Source organism: Humulus lupulus, chromosome 6, assembly GCF_963169125.1.
Source record: "Humulus lupulus chromosome 6, drHumLupu1.1, whole genome shotgun sequence".
Taxonomy (NCBI): domain Eukaryota; kingdom Viridiplantae; phylum Streptophyta; class Magnoliopsida; order Rosales; family Cannabaceae; genus Humulus; species Humulus lupulus.
This window is the reverse complement of record NC_084798.1, coordinates 170,674,811-170,693,533: the sequence shown is the minus strand read 5'-3', so window position 1 is coordinate 170,693,533 and position 18,723 is coordinate 170,674,811. Positions and strand designations below refer to the sequence as shown.

General features: G+C 33.4%; 2 long non-coding RNA genes across 2 annotated transcripts; both read left to right on the top strand.

The window, feature by feature from the left end:
- Positions 1-1,216: 1,216 nt before the first annotated feature.
- LOC133784302 (uncharacterized) lies at positions 1,217-1,694 on the top strand. The gene is made up of 3 exons (XR_009871257.1): positions 1,217-1,309; positions 1,520-1,573; positions 1,665-1,694. It is a non-coding gene; the product is annotated as an uncharacterized LOC133784302 (long non-coding RNA).
- A 336-nt stretch (positions 1,695-2,030) lies between these two features.
- On the top strand, positions 2,031-3,128 carry LOC133784301 (uncharacterized). Its single transcript, XR_009871256.1, has 3 exons — positions 2,031-2,137; positions 2,806-2,869; positions 2,993-3,128. It is a non-coding gene; the product is annotated as an uncharacterized LOC133784301 (long non-coding RNA).
- The last annotated feature ends 15,595 nt before the right edge of the window (positions 3,129-18,723 follow it).

The window sequence follows — 18,723 nt, the reverse complement described above, 5'->3', positions numbered from 1 at the left end:
CTCTTAATAAAATCTTGTTTTTTGTCTGGGTTTAACAACTGTTAGACAAGACAATCACATTATTTGCGGTTGTAATTTCAGGGTCATGACAAGGTCATTAACACACATGCTTTTAAAAGAAAACATGCCTTGGTTGAATTTCAGGTCATCTTAAAAGAGAATTTCAGGTCTCTCCATTCCATGCCTTGGTGGAATTGAATAAAACAAAGTGAATGGGTCATTGTTTCAAGTGGGCATGTTTGCTCTAGAGTTGGTTTTTATTTTTTACATTGTAAAACTCTATTATATTTACTGAATTCTATGGAATTTGCAGCTTATCACTACAACAATTTTTAGTATATATTACATTAAAGAATAGCATATATTTAAAAGTGCTATTATTGGTGGGGGATTAAAAACCCACGGAACATATTTTGGCGCTACATGAATAAACTTCAGGTGCCAAAATGAATTTTATTTTTGGTCTCATCTGCCAAAATCCCTAAATATAAGTTACCCGAAAGATTTCTCTCAGCCTCCATCTCTCACTCTCGTCTCGTCTCTCCGCCCTCTCCGCCTCACGAAGTCTCACTCTCGTCTCGTCTCTCCGCCTCACGAAGTCAACTTTTCGGCCAGCCGAGTTGCCTCCGTCTACAGCGAGGTCCAGGCGAGTCGCATCGACCACGCCCTCCCTCTCCCTACCGTGCTCAGAAACCCCTTCAAGATCGTCGAAGGACCACCTAGTTCCGCGGCTGGCAATCCAGGTATTGGATCCATAGTTTTTCGTCGATTAAATTGGTTCTGTACACTATGATTTGTTACGAACACTTCCAATCTTTGTTTGGTTGATGGAAAAACTACCGGAAAATAGTTAAATTAGGAAACCAAGAAATTTGTAGGTTTCGACTTAGTTTTAGTAAAACATAGCCATTTTTTTTTAAATAATAAAAATTTCTGCGGCTTCTCGTTATCATGTGGTTGTGTTTTTCTTTTTATGCTTTTAGATGAAATCGCAAAGCTTTTTCCTCAACTTTTCGGCCAGCCATCTGCCTTGGTGGTGCCGAGCGATTTTGACTCTAACGATTCGCAGAAAAAGTTGAAAATTGGTGTCGTTTTGTCGGGATGGCACAATGTCATTTCTGGAATTTTTGGTGAGAATTTTTTGTTATCATAATTCGTTTTCTTGCAGTTAATAGTGTCCAGTATGGTTGAGTTCATTCATTCTGTGCTTCCTGGTAGATTACTTGCAGGAGCGTGAGGTCCAGCTGGAATCATGAAGGGCAAGTATGTGGAACTTACACCAGAATATATTTACCCGTACAGAAACCAGGTGAGAGTTTGGACTATGGTTTGGTTTTGTCATTTATGCAGTGGAGGTCCATGATCATGTGTAAAGATAACTGCTTCTGAGTGTTCTAATTTGCTCAGAAGATATAGCGCATCCATTCTATTCTAGTGATTTATACAAAATTCATACATGCGGATGCTGGCATTTTAACCAAGATATTGTATTTGATTGGAGAAAATTTTCTTTTATCAGGGTGGTTTTGATATGATATGTAGTGGAAGAGATAAGATTGAAACTCCAGAGCAGGTGACTTTTTTTTCTTTCTTCACAGTTTCATGTTAAGTTTTATTGACACATTAAGTTCATAATAAATTGTTAAAATGGATTTTCCTTTTAGTTTCAACAAGCTGCAGATACTGCCGCGAAGCTTGATTTGGATGGACTTCTTGTTATTGGTGGGGATGACTCTAACACAAATGCCTGCCTCCTTCCTGAGAATTTCAGGTATATAACTAATTTTTTTCTTTCTAGAAAAATCTTGCTTGGCAGATGGAACTGTTGCCTGTATTTGTCTTCATATGTCATTCATGTAATCCATGAATCCATCTATTTTTTAGGTGCTTGTATCAGTGTATGGGACCCATCCAAATAGAATTTAGGGATTCTTTATCTAACAGTTCGACAGGGTTACAGGAGTCTTGCCTTTAACGCTGTTTCGTTGGTTTGTTTAACACAGTTTGGTTTTTTTTCTTTTGTTCAACCAAGGGAAAGAATTTGAAAACTCAGGTGATTGGGTGTCCAAAAACCATTGATGGTGATTTGAAATGCAAAGAAGTCCCAATAAGTTTTGGGTTTGATACTGCTTGCAAGGTGACTGCAACTAAAAGAAATTTTTTATTACTTGAACCCTTAAATTTCTTTGTGGTCCTTTCCATATATCGTGTAGGAAATTTTGGAGCAGCAATCTTTATTTTTTAACAGATACGAACTTGAACCCCACTAGCTTGAAAATTTTATCCATGTACCTGATGATAATTTTATTTGTTGAAGCATTTTTTTTTCACTGCCACTGAGTTATATTTATATTCCTAGAATCATCTTATTTACTTGCTAATTCATTATGGTCATGAACTTATGAATTTACTTTAAGCATCAACCTTTACATGTTAAGAGAAGGAACTTCTCATAGAAAATTGTTTGCAGATCAGTTGGTTAATTGTTGTGTGGGCCATCAACTATAACTAGCAAGAAAGTTTGGTGACGCTGTGTATGATGAAATAAAGTATATTATTCAATGTACCTTGTCCTGCTTAAAAAACTAATTAGGTGTTAAAGTTATTATTCTAACAGGTTTATTTCCTGAGAAATTAAAAAAAAAATACTTCATTGGATCATGTATATAATACTGACTTGATTAGCCTAAGTCTGGTTCTGCCTGATTTTCCTTGGCATGAATAGCGTGACACTTTCTATGATATGCAACTAACAGATACACTGAAGGAAACTAATAATAATGTGATGCACTTCATTTTATTCAGATATATGCAGAAATGATTGGAAATGTCTTGATAGATGCCAGATCAACTGGAAAATATTATCACTGTAAGTATGCTGGTTGAAAGTCATGGAACATGTAGTGATTTAGCTTTTAGATTACATTTTAACCCATATTATCTTTTGATTTGCACTCTACTGTGCTTAAAGAAATTTAATTGTCAACTACAGTTGTGCGGCTTATGGGGCGTGCAGCTTCACACATAACACTTGAATGTGCTTTGCAAACTCATCCAAACATTACAATTGTTGGAGAAGAGGTACCTTTGAATGACTTGTCTTGCCTTGTATAGCTGCTCGATTAAAATTTATACAAATGCAGTTGCACATAGATGTTCTGGTATGTAGACAAGGTGCAGTGTCTTGATATGGAACACAATTTGAAAAGTTAATTTTGTTTAGTCGGTTCTATTTTTAAAATCAGTATCGTTATGTTAAAGGTGTGTCCACATTGGGTTCGAATTATTAGTATTGACAGTATGCATTACTAAGTTACTGTGACCTTAAAATCTATTTTTGCTGATTGGTCAATCTTGTAAAATGTCTCCATTTACTGTGACATGGTAAAATGTTAGCAAATGAGAAGGATTAGTGTGGCACAATCATCAATATCAGCATATTCTTTCTATATTTTTTGTTTTAGTTTTAGTTTTTATTTTATTTTGCAATTAGGAAAGGTATTAGATGTGATTGGCCTCCAAGATGCTTCACGTATAGTAGGCAGCAAAAGAATTAGATGTGAGAGCGAATTGGTATTTTGTTTTGGGTAGTTGTCCTTTATCCTTGGTTGGTTATGTTTCTAAATTCCTTTCATTTGCATTTGTCAGTCTTGTGTTATTTACTTTTCTTTCCAGTGAAATTTATATATTTGGACCTTGGCTATGTAGTTGATGTTTGTCTAGGTAGATATCTATTAAATAGTCAGTCTTAAACACTAAAACAACGACTGTCTACATCACACATCTTTGTTTTTCTAAAAAAGTTATTATTATGTTTTCTATAGGTTAGTTTCCATTTCAAATTTAGTTTTCTGGCATTGTAGCCTGGTATAGAATTTGGTTGGGTTGCTCAAACTTGTGCTTATTAGTACTGTAATTGAGCATTCTGCTTTGAGGTTTCTTGCTTTTACCATGTCCTGGTTGTGGTCTAAATTATCTTATTTTGTGTGAAATTAATTCTAGCTGAATTTATGTTCTCTTTTACAGTTTCTAAATTGTGGGCAAAGAAGAATGATCTAGCAGTCTGAGTTTATCTGATTTATTGGTTTTTACATGCACATACACAACTTTCCTAGGCTCAATGCTGAAGTTATTATATTCAATGTATGTGTTGAAAGTTTATGTAGCTTCTCTTAAGAGGGCCCAATTTTTCACAGCATATTTTGTATAGCTTTTCTCAAGTATTTTCTTTCATGTATTTTTTTAAGTTTTGCTTGTTAATTCTGAATTGATGATTCTTATTTTTTGTGAAATTGATTGTTGTTTGTTTGCCAACAACCAAAGTAGAATTATGAATATAGATTACTTGGTTTAAAAAATGTTTGGAATCCTTGTCTAGTGGTACTTAGGCATTGTGATATGACTGAGAAAGGACATGTGAAGGAGTTTAACTTGAAACAAATAACTAGACAAAATTGCATAGAACAATAAAAAGAAGGCCAATCTCATTTCAAGCTCTGTTCTGCAATTTTTTTCCCTTGTATTGAAGCACTTATCGATCTCATTTCAACATTTCATATTTAAGGTGTAAAATTTGAGCCTCTCTCTGTCATTTTAGATTTTCTCTAGAAATCCAAGTCTCATCTTTTTTTTTTCTGCAATTTTGGGTAAAATCTGAATCTGATTCTCATATTATAATTGTAGCTCTCTCTATAAAATTGTCTACTATATTCATATCTATGTTAATGAAGCAACTTGTAAATTGTTGAAACATTCTCTATGCCTCAATCTCTTTTTTCTATATAATCTTCTTTGCTTATGAGTAATTTTATTGATTTGATTTATCAATTTTGAAAAACTAATTATTATAATAGTATAACTTGTAGCTTTTCTGCTGTCATGATAAATTTGCCAAAGGATCATTAATTGTTGACTGCTTAGGATACTTTTTGTACTCACATTTGATGACACTTGATCATTATAATATTCCCTAGAAAGATTCAAAAGATCATTAAAATGTGGTACCTGTTAGGCCAATTTTTACAGCTTCTAATTGTTTTGGTTAGTTAGTTGTTCATTGTAACTAATTATTGTTATTTTGTAGATTAGTTACTTTATTAGTTTTGGTCTTTTCTGTATATATACTCTTTTGTATCATTACTTCATTAATGAGAATTGATTCTATTCATTCAGTCACTAAGTTTCCTTACAATACCTACCACCAATGAGGAAAAAAAACATTAAAAATGTGGTAATTAGAAATAGTGAACATTATTTTTGCTGCAGTTGTTTACAATATTTGGAAGAATAGAAATAGGTGTATATATGACAATTACTCTTCATCTGTTTTGAGTTTAGTTCAGGATATTAAATTCACTACTAAGTTTAGGCTTTACAAAGTGTATAGACACAATATTTCGGTTCAAGATCAACTATTCATTGAGCATATTCTTTGTAATTAGCTGCTGATTTCTTTGTTTCGGCTGGTTCCTCTATTTGAGGTTAATCTGGACTGTTTGATTGTACTTGTCCTCTATTAAATACTTGACCTGCCTTTGCTCATTGCCTTTTTTTGTAATGTTATAACTCCTTTTTTTTTCTTTCTTTCTTTCTCCTTTTTTTTTTTTGGCTAAGCTTACTTTTCTGCTGTATTAATACCAAAAAATTAAAATTTGAGTTAGCACCTATAATCAATTGCTATCTTCACTGTAGGGATCTGATTTCTTCTTCTTTCATGTAGTTAGAAAATATTTCTAGCTTTTTTTTTAACTTTCTTTGGTTTTGATGAGTCTTTGATCTGAGTGGTGTGTACATATTAAAGATCATAATAAGGATGCTGAAATGTAAAACATTTTCAACCATATCATCAAACTAAAGGCTTATGCCTACATTAGATTTTGAAGTATCTGAAAGGGTATGTACCAACTATGTCCTGAACCTTTATGTTGGTGTTTCCAGATAACAAGGGATACTAGTGGAGTTCCTAAGGTTCTTACAAGGTTAGATGCACCCTCATCACCCTTGGCTGACACCATGACATAATATGAGAGCTAGAGATCCTTTTGTCTGTGAAATGAGAATTTAAATTTTTCATGTTTCTTAAATTTGTTATTCTATTTTATTACTTCTCTTACTTTTATTTTTGTTATAATATTATGCTAATTTCAGACACAATTTAAGTGTTAGAATACTGAATTTATTGTATGTGAAACTCAAGCAGAAATTTCTTCTATACCTCTTCTACTGCCTTATCTTTACAGGGTTGTATGAACTCTTTATTAACTTTTTAAAAACAGTAAAATACAAATATACTGAAACATATTGATATACTTCACTGTATTCTCTTAATGGCAGCAAGTTTTTTGACAAGTTTGATTTTATTTGCACTGTATTCTCTTTTCTTATTTATAGCTTTGGTAAGTTATAGTTTATATGATAGTTATGGGATTGGCATTGCATTCACTTGTTATATTATTTATTTATTTTAGTTTTCATCTTGCAGTTGTTCCCAAGCTTTGTTTGAATCTTCATTTCGTTTTCTATTATGCTTATTTATATTTGGATTTCTGAATTCTGTTTTGTTCATGTTGATTATAGTCAGTAATGATTTAAATGGGGCTAATTGTATGTTAGGTTTGTGGCATCAGCTCTCCAAACCTTACTGCTTATCTTTCTCTATTTATTTTTCAGAGAGTTTGAACAAGTTCCCTCGAATGACTAGTATGCAATTTGGGGTTCATAGTCAAGCACAACAATCTGAAGAACAGCTACAACAACAACAACAATAGCATTAGCAGCAACAACATCCTCCAAACTATAGTTTGAAGTAAAAAATGTTTAAGATTATAAAACTTTATTATGTTATGCTTTCAAACTTAAGTTAGAACTAATATCTTATGAAGTAGACACATTTGTGGTTTGAATTAGTTATTTTTTAATGTAATACTTATGGTTTATCAATCTATTGAGAATTACATTTTATGATTAATTTTGTTTTTTTTTATCAAAATACAATAATGAAGATCTTTTAATTAAAAAAAAACCATATAAGTATACTTATTAAAATAAAATTTAAAATATATTACCCACACTAAAGTAACAAAATTTTATTACTATATGTTACGATTTAAAAACATATTATAAGCGAAACAAATCGTTATGATTTATATAATATAACAAACTAAAAATGCTATCAAAATAATCAAATGTAACAGTTGAAAAGTGTTATGAAAAAAGTATAAGATTAAACTTCAAATTTATAACCAAAAACTCTATCTAAATGTTATTATTTGAATATTATAGCACCTAAAAATGTGTTATTGAATAGTTTAAGATAACACCGAACATAACATTCAAAAACTGTTATAGAAAAGACTGGACTTTTAATAACAGGGGCTATGTTAGCATTTTCAGAAGTGCTATCAATAGTCCCGGTTAGCAGTTTTTAAGTGTTATGAATACTGTTTTTTCTTGTAGTGTATGCTTTGGATGCAATTTATTTTGCTTAGTACTTAGTGGGCATCACCCCACCGTAGTTTTAGGATTGGACAGATCTTTTGGTTATCTATATGCATATTGTGCTTTTCAAGTTGAAACTCGATTTAGAAAAACTGTTATTATGAAAGAAAAACTTTTAGCATTGGTTTATGTTCGATTCACTTATCCCATACATTAAGCTATAGTGTGTATAATACTAGTTACGGAGTTGGGGCTTTTTGTTTTTTCATTCAAGTGAATCTCTACTGATCATGGGAATGACTAAATGCTTGGGGTACTCTTAGGCACTGGTAGTGATCGAGATTGGTGAGAATTTTGGGAGACCATTATATATTTTGTCTAGCCTTCCTTTTTATTTTTTAGTTGCAATTTATGAACTTCTCCAAAAATTTACGTTGCCTAAAATGAAAGCATGATGGTCCTAAAAGTGTTGGCAAAAGCGAATTTGAAATAAAGAAAGGAGATTGCAGCTGTCCCAAGTAAGTACTCGCTGCCCATAATGGTTCAGTGAAATGAGATACTCATGGATTATATTTCATAGGATTCGTCCCAAAACTTTTTACATTGAGAATATTAGATTAAGTATAATTAAGTTGAAGGATATTACACTTTCATTAAAATTTTAAAGTAAGTTTTATTTTTATTACTGCAAATTTTCCCTAAAAGTGCCCATTAGTATAGTTTTCTATCTACTCTTCTGACCACACCTATCTTTCTTTCTTGTTGCTTCTTTCCATGTGTCCTCTCCACTTCTTCTCACCACTTTCATAAAAAAAATTAAATAATCTATAGATATCTGTGAACTAACTCCTTTTTAGTTAGTTATGTTGAGTTAGGGTTGTAATGTTGCATGGTTTACTAAGAAAAGTCAATGATTGGGAGATTCTGGTAGTGAGCACTCTGATCTTATACGAACATTTGTATGGGTATGCATTGAAAAGGGGAAATTTCAGCATAGTCATATAATCGAGGGTTAAATCTTCTTTTGTAAATAGTTTACAGAAACAACTGTGAAACTACGGATTCAAATTTGAGCGTTTACTTATTACATGGACTTATCTTTGTGTCTGCTTCCTATTAAATGATTGATAAAGAACTGAACCAAAGTAATAGTTGTTTATTTATTTATTACTTCTGTTTGTGTTGTGCTATTTTTGGGGGTTGGGAGTAATAAGGAAGGAAGGAATGTGTCATGATAGTATGTTAAGAAGAGATGTGGTTCATTTGGTAGTCACTATGAGTGCATTTTTAGGATTCTGCTCTCTTAGTCAATTATCTTATACAGTTTACAGAATATTTGCAGATGTGGAGGGGTAATTGGATTCTATGGGCCAGGGTCAAATATTGGACTGCTTTTAAATACAAAAAATTTCAAAGATATATTGTTTTTGGATTTAGTTATGAACTAAAGTTATTGTTTATATATATGAAGAAGATCCATTGTCATCTTTTACCGTGGTAATGTTTCTGTTATACTAATCATATCAGCCCCTGTTTCTTATGGAAAATGAGAATTATACTAAAATGTTCTGCCATTTTTTCTTCTTCTTTCGTATTGGCTATTTCTTATTCATACTTGGGTAAAATTAATTTCAGGTTGGCATGGCGACCAATATTCCTCCTCACAATCTTGGGGAGTTGGTTGATGTGCTTTGTGTGTTGATTCAAAACCTAGAAGCTACAGTAAGTATTAGTGTATATGAGTTCTTACATAATTCACTAACTGTTAAATTAGTTTTCATTTGCATTGTTAAAATTTTCAATGGGTGTGGCTCACAAAGTTGTTGCAACAAGATATTTTTACAAAAACACCTTTGTGAAATAGTTTTATAAGGGTAGTCTTTTGAAATATAGCAAAGCAGAGGAAATTTATTTTTGTTTTATTAGTATCAATATCCTTTAATAGTATACATTCAACTTGATGGTATTACGTAGCAGCATTTTTTAAATAGGTTTATGTTGCAATATTAAAAATATTTTTCAAGTTTTTGCTGAATTTCATTGTTTTTGTGTGATAGACTGCATGTGAGCAACAACCATATTTACATGCAAAATTATTAGATCTTAGTTTTCCAGCCCTACAAAAAGCTTAAGCTCAGAAGGATTACAAATATTAGGATTTTTATTCCAGCACATTCCCCTTTCACATACAAGTTTTGTTACATATCAGTTTTCCAGCTCTGCGAAAAGCTTAAGCTTAAGCTTTTTAGGCGGTTGACCAATATTAGGATTTTGATTCCAGAGTACTTCCCTTTCACACATGCACACAATAATGAAAAATCATGCTGGCATGTAATATGAGAATATTTAGGGACAATGCCTGAAACATATCGAAAGGCTTAACACATGGTGACAAATAGGTGTTTATTGCTTTGATGTCACACTTTTTAGGTTATATTCCAACCACTTTGCACACACACATGTTTTAAATTAAGTATAGTATAAAATTCTTATAAAATGATACAATATAGGGTTTGTGGTTTCGAACTTCTCTCGATCTTTTATATTTCAAACGCTCAGTCTCATCTTGGTCATTTTTATTGGTAATTTTATATTGAAATTATCTATTATTGGTTGGCAAAGAATTTGCATCTTGGTTGGTGAACTCATATCAAGTAATTTGGCACTGGTCTATGTTGTGCCTTGACCACCATTTTTTGTTAATTCTGCTGGTTTATTTTCTATCCATTTAGTCTTTAGTTCAATAAACACTTCTCTATTCAAGCCTTTTTAGTAATTATCTTAGTCTTTACCTCTCTCCCTTTCTCTATCTCTCTCTCTATATATACATACACACAGTCACTCACACACACATAAACACATGTATATTAGGAATCGTTGGCATGGAAAAAGAGGATTGAGGTGAGATCTTTCCAACCCATATTTTTGTGTTTTTTTATTTATATGGGTGTGGCTAATAAGTAACAACATTTGTGCTTGAAATGAATATCAAGAGATTCTAGTGTTGTTTTTAATTTAAAAATCAGATTCTAAAATGGTAGCCACTAACTAATTGGGTTTGGATCAAAGACAAGATTTTAGCTTGGGTTATGGCTGAGGTTATCGAAGGACCATATCAGATTGCATAAAATATTTGCCATCAAATTTTTCAGACTGCTTACACATAACTCTAAACACAGTTACCACAACTACATCACATGCTAACACTTTTTTTATTTTTATTTTTATGTTTCACAAACTCACAGGTTTGAATCTAATATTCCTATTATAGATTACATAAATCATTAAATAACACCACAAGGTCTGTTCCAACTTCTAAACATGGATACTCTTCACAATACATGTATCAGTTCAGTGTTAATTCCCTTACTCATTAAGTAGCTTTGTGGATTTTATTTACTTTTAAATAGTGTCCTTTTATATTTCCTTTCTCTGTTTTTCACCTAGTTTTTAATCATTTGTAACAAAAAATATGAACTGAGAAGACCCTTTTTCTCGTTTGGTTGTTCATTGGGTCTATATTATGTTTTTCTGAATGTGTGGTGGGATGTTCTGTTTTATATCATTGGCATGACTATTGCAGCTATCCTTGCTAAATTTGAATTATATGTCAAGGTGAACATATATTTATATATTATTAATTGCTTATTTATTTGTGGCAATTAAGTCTATAGTGGCATTTAAGCCTTGATTCTCTTAAAATATAATTTAAAAATTTATGGTAGCATCCCACTTGGTTTTGCACTAAGGAATAATTTTGGCTGGTTATATATTAGTTTAACTTGTTTTTATCTTTGATTATACATATAATTGTTATTTGAGTTATTTTTCATCAATATTTATGGCTGAAAAATCTAATCTATTCATATGGAAATAATGAAAACAATATGACTAAATGAAAAATCTAATCTATACATATAATGAAAAATCAAATCTATACATATAAAAGCTTACCTAACCATCTATCAATACCAAGTCAAAAAATTCAAACAACACACAATAAGTTTTCTTCCTTATATCACCGCAGCACACAAACAAATTTTCCAGAACCTTCTTCTCTAATACACACAAGTTTTCAACCTTCCGTTGTCACCGCAACACACAATTTTAATCTCAGAACCTTCTTCTCTATGGATGAATATTTAAGATATTCAAACTCCTCTAACATTTTTAAGATATTAATAATAAGAGTTAAAAGAACATAATTCTGTACCTCTTGCAAATTAACTTTGCAATGCTCCTTGCCAATTCGATCCACAACCTAAAGAATATAATTAATACCTAAAAGATTAATACAAAATTAAAATTAAATGATACAAAAGAACCATAATATTCATGAAATTACTTCTTATCAGTTGAAGGTCAAAATTGTTTATTTGGCAGGGTTAAATCGTTAGAGCTGAACATAAAGATGTGTGTGAAGCCATTCTACATGGTAGTATCTTATCTTCAAAGTTGTTGGCAATTTCTTAAGATCAGATGAATGAAACTAACCATCAAATTCGATTAAGAAATATACACACACATATATATATATACATATACACATGTAAACTAATTAAGTGGCTTTTAATTTCCTATGATCATGTGACAAATTCTATTAATGCTTACAGGTAAACCAGGGATGTTAGACACAGAACTTGAAGCAACATGCCTAAATTTATGTATGTAGAGGGAAAATCTTGTATGCATTTTCTTAAAGTTGACGAGGAAGCCAAGGGAAAATCTTGAAAGTATGTTTGGTTTATCTTTTGTTGTTGTTGTTGTTGGTAATTAATATTTCCTTTACTCCCTGGTGCATATGCAACTTAGTTAAAATTTGTCAATAGATATTAAAACAGCCTTTGAAATCCAAAATTTATCTAATTCGATCTTAAAATTTGGGGATAAAATATATACACACATTTACTTTAAAGGAATTTTAAGTATGACTTAGTAAACTTTGACAAAATGGATAAGAGAGTGTACCTATTTCACACAATACAATAGTAAGTTTTGATCGTTTTCTGAATATATGGGATTAAATGGTACTTTTTCCATAATTGATTTTTTTCTTTTTCGGGGATGATTAAGATGTTATTAACCAATAATTTTTTTTTCTAGGGGACATTTATACTCTAATAGAAATTACAAAGTATATACTGAATATACTCTGGCTGAAATTATAGAGAGAAATTGAAAGGGTAAAGGTTGAACTGAAAAAAGAATTTGAGATGAAAGATTTGGGTGCTGCAAAACAAATTTTGGGTATAGATTTCTGGTTTATGGTGGAGCTGGAAACGAATATAGGAAAGCTTCTATAGAAGGTTTTGTTGACTCATATTTTGCAGGCTGTCTAGATATTAGAAAATCACTTACAGGTTATGTTTTTGCAGTTTTCGGTACAGCTGTTAGCTGGAAAGCCAGTTTGCAAAAGATGGTTGCTTTATCTACTACAGAAGCTGAACATATAGCTTTTACAGAAGTTGTCAAGGAAGCTATATGGCTGGAAGGCCTTGCTCGAGAATTGAAGATACAAGACAAAGTTATCACCGTTCACTGTGATAACCAAAGTGCCATTCACTTGTCAAAAAATCAAGTGTATTATGAAAGGACAAAGCATGTGGACATCAAACTACATTTTGTTAGAGAAATAATAGCTCAAGGATCAGTTAAAATTGAAAAGATTTCAACTGATCATAATCCCTCAGATATGATTACTAAGGTGATTCTAAGTAGTAAGTTTTTCCACTGCTTGGATCTGATTCAGCTGAAAGGAAACTAAGCCATTCGGGGCCTTAAGTGCAGCCACTTGTCTAAGATTGTTACTGCACCAAGGTGGAGAATTTGTTAGTTATTTTGGTCCAGTCAACAATCTTTTATGTTTACAACCATTCTTGTAAAGCAGTTAGTTATGTTTCGTTATGTTTACTACTGCTATATATACTGTTGAGTTGTATACTTTTACATATAGTTTTTTAGAAACTTTTCCTTGTAATTCAGTAAAAAAATCTGTAACTGAGAGAAGAGAGACTTGTACTGAAAGAAGAAGGAAGTTCTAATAAAAGTGGCTACCCGTGGATGTAGCTTAGAGTTCTAAGTTTTGACTCTAATTCGAACCACGTAATTCTTGGTGTTGTGTTTTCTCTAGTTTGATTTCTTGTGTGTTTCTTCTAATTGGTTTGTTCTTGTGACTGTTTCTTTGGATCAAATTGTGTTTGTGCTTGTTGTTGTGATCTCTGGTCTTGGCTCTACATGTTTTAATAAATTACTCTATGAACTATATATCAAAAAGATATTTGATCAATATCTTGATTGAGATTTGACTCATTCTCCTAGCATATTATTCCATGTACTGCTTCTTCAGGGTAGGCTATCTAATGGACAATATATAGCAGTAAAAAGGCTCTCCAAGACTGCAGGACAGAGTTTTTTCATTACAGGAAGGAATAAAGAGAAAATAGAAAGATAAGCAAAACAACAAGTGTGGTGGTCCTCATAGTCACAACATGGGTTATATCAATAAGATTGTCAATAATTTTTCAATCTATATCAAATACATTTTATCATATAGATTATATACATTGGAACAAGCAACAAGTATCTTTCATTTTTATTCTTTTCCTTTCCAACTAGGGCTGCTAGCAATTCTTGGCTCAATTCAAAACATGCCAAATAAACAACATGGAAATAATTTGATTCCATTCTATTCCCAAGTAAGCTAAGTTGTCTAAACATGTTTTCTGTGGTGATAGGAGACCAAAATATCAGAGTATGCAATACAAAAGATGATCAGTGATTGTTTAGGTCACAATGGGCCCCATAAAATCGACTAAAGATATGATCTTGAAAGCAATTTGAGAATAATAAGAGAATACTATATTGCAACTACTAAAGCCTCTCTGATCTAATCCAACTTTCCCAACATTTATACCAGTATATTTCAGAGCCAAAAATCAATCAAAGTATCTTGTCTCAAGAACAGTTCAAAATAGCAATCAAAATATGATCTTTAAACATAAACTCAAACAATGACCCACAAAGTTGAAAAAACTCAAAATCAAATGAATGCTTCAAATAAAAAGTCTGAAAATATTTCAAATTAGCAAATGCCCAAACCGTACCTGGTGAAAGTTAATGTAGTTGAGGTAACCCAAGTCTTGAACTGGTCGGAGACTGAGTGAGGAAGGGAGGTGCGACTGAGCCGAGATTGAGGGAGTGAGGCCTCGGATCGAAAAATTGCCAACAATCTGCAAAAACCATAATTAATTTTGAAAATGCTGATAACTTTTGAGGTTAATGCTCCCAATAAATATACTTACCTGGCTTGCCAAGACCGAAGAGAAGGAGTGAAACACAGAAACCCAACAAATGGAAACCGATTGACAGAGAGATAGAGCAAGACGAGAGAGAGAGAGGAGATATGAGGGATGGAGGAGACTTGAGCTGGGCTTTGAGGGATGGAGGAGATTTGAGATGAGATTTAAAGCAGGGATGGAGGAAACCGAAGCTGGATAGAGTTTGGAGACGTACTGTGCTTAGCCGAAGAAGAAAATGGGTAAGTCTGAAATTGAAAGGAATTATTCTGAAAAAAATTTATAAGTGGCGGGCTCCCAAAAAAATTACCGCCTTTTTCATTTGCCACATATATAATATTTTCCATAATACTTTTTCATTAGTATTATATTCATGTGTTATGGAAATGGGTATTTGGTGTAGTGTACATATATTGATTATATCAACGAATTACTAGAGAAAACTCTGTAAATATAATTCTATAAATACTTAGAGTGCAATTCCATATTTATAGTGGAGTAATCATAAAATTAATAAATAAGATTATTAGTTTAAAGAGTTGAATTAATAATCTGGTTTATTGGAGCTTCGTATTATAGGTCCATTGTAACGCCCTACTACCTTAGAGCCGTTACTAAGTGAGTTTAAAACGTGCAATTAAATCGCTAAGCAGGGTTTTTAGAACAAAAGTGTGATTAAACAACAAGTCAAGGTTGTAATCTTTTAAAAGTACTCTATTTCATTAAAAGTTCAAGAGTTTAACATTCAGGATCCCAAAATAAGGTTTACAGGCGACTAATTATCAAAACATATTTTAATATAGCCATTTCTTAAAATGCCCCCAACCAAAGCAGGCGAGCAGGCCAAACATGTATGCCCCGCCCCCACACTCTCCGTACTCATGGCTGGTTGACTTTCTCTTTGCCTTTACCTGCAACACAGAGCACCCGTGAGCCGAAGCCCAGCAAGAAAACTCATACTACACATAACATATGCATATCATATAATCAACACATTAGACAAACCACAAACAAAACAGATAGTCCATCAGACTAAACAAGTACGGCCATGCCGTCCCAGAAGCGTTACCAAAGCCCGGGATCTCGGTCCTCACCGTAAGGATATCCCATGTATCCTTTGGGGTCTCACCCTAACCATAAGCACTCCATGTGCTAAGTGATATTCCCGGCCCCACTGCCAGTCTCGACCTTCGCCGTTCTCGGCCCTTCGCTGTTCCCGGCTCCTTGCCGTTCATTATGCTAAAACCACATATAGCATTCTCAAACAACATACAAACATATAATAACTCAATCAAGACTACATCCTAACAACAACACAACTTAGGGCCACGCCCTGCAACAACTCTATGGGCCCGTGCCCTGCTCTACGGGTGCTACAGTTTTCTTACCTGTATCCCGAGCTTTCCGATGCACCAAGGTCACAAGCACAGTCCTCTATCACGAGCCTCTCCGAAATCCTAGTCACAACACATATAAAACACTTTTAATACTAACCAATCCCAAAACCTCTTTCCGGAACCAATCCCGTACTCTCGGGACCTCTAAATCCCTAAAACAATGTATCGGAACCATCCCCCGAGCCCCCGGGCAAAAGCCCTAGAGATGAAAAATTTAACTGTCCAAAAATAGCCTAGGGCTGCGGCACTCTCATCAAGGGTCGCGGCGCCCAGGAGCTTTTCCCTCATCCTGATGCAAGCTTGCGCCGCGGCGCCCCTACGCGAACCCAGATTTCTGGGTTTTCCCTTGCATTTTTCCCGAGCCAAAACAACTCCAATTCAACCCAAACAAGTACCTAAGCCCCAAAATAAATTTAAAACCCTAAATGAACCCTTTAACAACCTATAAACATAAAAAACAGACTCAATTGCACAATCACACTCAAAATCCACTCTTGAGTTTCAAATTTCAGAAACTCAACCATGGGTTCTAAGACCTAAACCAGAGCTTGAAAAATATAATCCATGCCTCTACAATCTCAAACCATACCAGATATGAAAATTCAAAGGTGACAAAAACTCTTACCTCAATCAATAACTCAGCTTGAACTTCCTCCAATCCCAGCTTTAAACCAACTCCTCTTGATTATCAAGCTGAATTCTCATAACAAACCAGCCATAACTATCCTTCAATTTTCATTCTTACTTTCTAAAATCAAGCTTAAAACTCAGTAAAACAGGGACAATTCTTACCTCAGAACAATCTTGATTCTTGTTTGGCTTCAATTGCTTCAAACCACCTTGATTCCTCTCTTAAATCTCAGAATTCCCAACTCCCTTCCTTTCTTCCCTTTTGCCCTTAATTCTCCTCTTCTTTCAGGTAAAGCTGAATTGCCCAAGTGAAATAACGTGAATGATCTTTCCCTTAGCTGAAGTAATCTAAATCCCTGCCAAAAGACCACTTTTCCCTTCCATTTATTTCCCCTTCTAACTAAACCCCCAAGGCCTTTTTTGTCATTTCTACTCTCTTACAATTCTACCATTTCTCATCTAAACTTGTTACTCTCAGCAGTTACTAATTGTTACACAGGTTACTCAATCACCAATAACCATTAACCACTAATTCTCAACCCAACTTAAGAAATTCCCAAAGTACCCCTAGACTCCTCCCGAGCCGGGTATAAAATCCAATTGTGACCTTTAAGTTAACTAGCTCCCTAGGACCGTCTCGGTACGTGCATCACATTAATATCATCACACTCATGTGGCACAAATCACATAACACAATTATCACATTTATGCCCTCAGCGGGCTAAAATTACCAATTTACCCCTAGCATACAAACAGGGTGCACATGCATATTTATACCACTAAACATGCACTCTAATCACATATTCATTCAAATTCACATATATTATCATGTTAATCCACTTATTGCCCTCCAGGCACAGTAATCAAGGTCCTAAACCTTATGAGCAAATTGGGGTATTACATCCATGGTCCCTAGATCACCTCTGTCCTACACTGTCAAGGGTAAGGATGTCAAAAGAAAGATTAGTTAAGAGAAAGGACTAAATTGCAAATGAATTAATTTTTGAGGTCAAGGAAATAATTATTTGATAATTATGGTGTTATCCCCAAAAATTGGAGATCAATGACATGGCAATAGAGGTGACAAGTGGCAGTACATGGTCCGTAAAAGACACATTAATAAGTCAATAAATATATTGGCTCCTCAGAGTTGTGATAAAGTGATCTGGCTTAGGAGTAGTTGAGTAGGCCATTGAAGAATTTTGATTGGCTTGAGAAGTGTCATGATAGACCATAGATGTGCCATGTTAGACCAGAGATGTGTCATGTTAGACCAGAGATGCCATGTTAGACTAGAGAAATGTCCTACCAGCTAAGTGCATGACTGCCCAATCATATGAGAGAATAATATCTTAGGGCTACTTGTAAGTCATCATCATTATTTATAGTCTCCCATATTTCTTCTAAAGTTGAAATTACTGAAGGAAAATCTTTTAAAAGCCTAATTACTAGGACATATTGTTCTGCAGCTCTCATCATGATTTTCTTAGTAATCTGAAGATGGTCTATCTCCTTGTGGAACAAAATCAATCTCCGAGTGATTTTCTCTAGTGTGCCTATGGTGTTTCTTGGTTCCCTTATTCTCTTTAAAGACTTAATGGCTCAGATATCCTCATTGGTTAAAGCTCCGTTCATACTTAACTGAAAACATAAATATTAAAAATCGTTAGCTATACACATAAGCAAAATAACTATAACTTAAATACTTACTTGGCAGTCAGATTCGGAGCTTTTGAGTGTATGTATCGAGGAGAACTTCATGCGAAGGAACCGTTGCTCTGATACCAACTATAATGACCCAAATACTCTAGACTTTTGGACCATTAACGAAAACTATACATAAACACTAATTCTTAATAACACTTACAAGTGATAAGATCATAACTTTATTAAAACGTTTTTAAAAAAAACAAAGGTCAAACTTACATAAAATTTAAGTTAGGAAATGGGATCCCATTGTTTTA